Source organism: Cervus elaphus, chromosome 23 (genome assembly GCF_910594005.1).
Source record: "Cervus elaphus chromosome 23, mCerEla1.1, whole genome shotgun sequence".
In the NCBI taxonomy this organism is placed as follows: domain Eukaryota; kingdom Metazoa; phylum Chordata; class Mammalia; order Artiodactyla; family Cervidae; genus Cervus; species Cervus elaphus.
In genome coordinates this window covers 60,617,177-60,620,704 of record NC_057837.1, presented here as the reverse complement: position 1 = coordinate 60,620,704, position 3,528 = coordinate 60,617,177, and the positions used below count along the sequence as shown (strand labels likewise).

Sequence of the window (3,528 nt, the reverse complement as noted above, 5' to 3'; positions counted from 1 at the left end):
GACTCAGATAACCATGGTGGTATGGTTACTCACCTAGAGCCAGATATTTTGGAGTGTGAAGTCAAGTGGGCTTTGGGTAGCATTATTGTGAGCAAAGTTAATGGAACTGACAGAATTCCAGCTGAGCTATTTAAAATCCTAAAAGATGATGTTCTTAAAGTGCTGCTCCTAGTATGTCAGCAAATTAAAAAATCTCAGCAATGGCCATAGGTCTGGAAAAGGTCAGTTTTCATTCCAGTCCCAAAGAAGGACAATGCCAAAGAATGTTGAAACCACCCCACAATTGGGTCTTTGACTGCGTAGATCACAACACACTGTAGAAAATTCTTAAAGAGATGGGAGTACCAGACCATCTTATCTGCCTCCTGAGAATCCTGTGTACTGGTCAAGAAGCAACAGCTAGTGCTCACTTTGGCAGCACATATACTAAAATTGGAACGATACAGAGAAGATTAGCATGGCCCCTGCACAAGGATGACACGCAAATTCATGAAGCGTTCCATATTTTTCCAGCGTCTGTACTAAGGCACAGCTTAATAAACCATACTAAACCAAAAAGAAAAAAGAAAAAAAAGAAGCAACAGTTACAACTGGACATGGAGCATTAATTGTTCAGAATTGGGAAGGGAGTAAAACAGCTGTATACTGTCAGCCTGCCGATTTAATTTCTATGTAGAGTACATCACGTGAAACACCAGGCTGGATGAATTGTAAGCAGGAATCAAGATTGTCAGGAGATTCAGTTTTCTTATTTGTAACATGAAAATAATGATAGTTATCTCATATGATTTTTGTGAGGAACCTTGGTGCAGAGTTGAATATTCAACAGGTGATGGCTATTATTATTACTTCATTTTTAGAACCATGCATAATAAACTCGTAACAATGGCTGTTTCCAGAAAGAAATGGGTATCTGGGGAAGGGAGTGAAAGGGAGACTTACATTTTGGTGTATTTATCTTTTTATATTTTTCAAACTCTCCATCCTCTATATACATTACCAATTCAAAATAAAGATTGGTTGTAAAACTTAAAAAAAAAAGGTTGTTAGGAGAAATATCAACCTCAGATATACAGATGATACCACTCTAATGGCAGAAAGTGAAGAGGAACCTCTTGATGGGGGTGAGAGAGGAGACTGAAATTCATTCAGTGAAAGTCTGAATGAATATTTTCCCTTCTCTACTCCTCTACTACCAAACTGGAAAATTACATTTGAAGAAACGAGTTTGCTCAGCTTACACTAAAACATGATAATAGTGGATCTCTAGGACAGATAATGAGGTACTGTATAGAACTTAATAAAGATTACACTTTTTTTTTCAATGTGTAACATGGAGACTTGGAAAATTGTAGATTGAGTTATAACAAGGGCTGAGATCTATTTTTAAAAGTCCCTCTGGCTTGTATGATTTCCCTCTGCTGTCCCTTAAAAGGTGGAAGTAGATAAAGGGAGGCATATCAGCTCAGGGGTGTGTGGTCCAAAGGTGGATGCATGAGCATTGGGATAGTAAGGAGAAGCCTGAGGGAGGCAGGATGTTCCAGGGCCAACTGTACCCATGGGCAGCTGAGAGCACGTGTCTGTGACACGTGTCCTAGTTGATTAGAAGGAGCAGAGAGTCCAGAACTCTTCTTCATTTGGTGTTTTTTCGCCAGAACTGAGACTACCTCCTGGGCTCCCTGGAGTCATGAAGACTCTTTTTCTAACTTTGGCTGTGCTGGTCCTCTCATCCCAGGTCATTCCAGGTAACCTAGGCCTTTTCTGGGGAGAGATGGAGGTGTGGAGAGTGGGTCATGGTTGGGACACTCCAGGGCTTGGGAGAACGGGTTGGCAGGCAGAAACATGAAACACCGTTGATCTGGGGGAAGAGGAAAAAGCCCCCAATCCCTGGGTGAGACCCCACCTCACCATTTAATAGAACGCTACTTGGCTCCTCTGAATTTCAGTGTACTTATTATTTATCACTTTGAAATAATGAAGTTGAGAGATCAACATTAACACACTGAAATTTTGTTGTGCAGCCAATGGAGCTTTTTAATTTTTCGAACCCACATAAGAAGGGATCTGGCACTTAAATGCTCATCTTTGCCAGTGAGAGGTGCCAGGTCTTAGGCAGCAACTATAACCTCCAGAATTTTTCCTCAGTGCCCCCAGATCCCTTCTCTTTGGTCAGCTCCAGGGGTCAAGGGCAGGAGGTCAGATGTGTGAGGAGCGGTGGGGGAGGACGTGGAAAACAGGAAAGAAGGAAGGCAATAGTGACCTTTTCTCACAGTGTCCCTGAAACCACTTGGATTTGCACTAATCACACCTGCCTTAAGTGAGGTCGAATCTCATGATTACTGTTGCCTGTCTGTGCCAGCCTCGATACTGGAGCCATGGAAAGCTTTTAAGCAGAGACAAGGTCGCTTCAAACTTGCCCAGCCCAAGGGGCTAGCAGCACCCCCTCCATTTCATCTGATGAAAGTTGCTACCCCACTGCCCTCCAGATATCTCTTTAACCTTCCCAGAGTGTCAGGATGTGGGGGGATTGCTTGAGAGCAGTCTGGACCCACACCCATGTCTGCTCATGGTAGACACATACAGGAAATAGCATCTCCTGATGAGGAGAGAAGAATTCCCAAATCCTGGGTTAGTTAGAGCCGGCTTCATCATTTATTAGTTCTGTGAATCCCAACAAGCCACTTGGCTGCTCTGAGTTCCAATTTAGTCACTTTGAGCTTCCCTGGTGGCTCAGTGGTAAAGAACCCACCTGCCAATGCAGGAGATGCAGGTTCGATCCCTGGGTGGGGAGAAAGAAATGGCAACCCACTCCCGTATTCTTGTCTGGGAAATCCTATGGACAGAAGAGCCTGGCAGGCTACAGTCCATGGGGTTCCAAATGAGTCGGACACAATTTAGTGACTGAAACAGTAATAAAAGTTATTAGGTTTAAGGTTCAACATTGAATACACTGAAATTTTAGTGTGCAACAGCTGTATCTTTTCTACTTTTTATAACTCATGAGAGTTTTCCCGGGAACTTTCATTCCGTTGGTGAGGAAGTTGGAGGTTAGAAAGGCCCCAGGGGCTGTAGGTTAACTCAGCTTACAATTTTATCCTTCTTTTCTGGTTTGAAACAGTCTCTTGGATTAAATCATTCTGCTTTGGGTAAATGTTTAGTCTTTCAGTGTTTCTCCTTTTCCTGTCTCCCTTTCTACTTCTCTTGATGGCAGCTGGATTTAGGGCCCAGTAGCTATGCCATTACTTAGTTAAAGAATTCACTTATTCAATAAATATTGTAGTGTTCATTCCATGTGTCAGGCAATGTGGTAAGTGCTGGAGATGGAGCAGTGAACCCACCCACCAACCAACCACCCACCCAAAGTCCCTGTTGTCTTAGAGCTTACATTCTCTGTGGGGAGGCAATAAACAGTGTAAGCAAGGAAATGGATAGCAAGCATCAGAGGAGGGAGATGTGGAATTTAAGAAGGGAAGTAAGGGAATACCCCACTGAAACCAATTAGAACAAAGACATGAAGGAAGTGAGGGG

At 43.1% G+C, this 3,528-nt stretch overlaps 1 non-coding gene across 1 annotated transcript; it reads left to right on the top strand.

The window, feature by feature from the left end:
• The first annotated feature begins 402 nt into the window (after nt 1-402).
• On the top strand, nt 403-509 carry LOC122682366. The gene has a single exon (XR_006337369.1). It is a non-coding gene; the product is annotated as a U6 spliceosomal RNA (small nuclear RNA).
• The last annotated feature ends 3,019 nt before the right edge of the window (nt 510-3,528 follow it).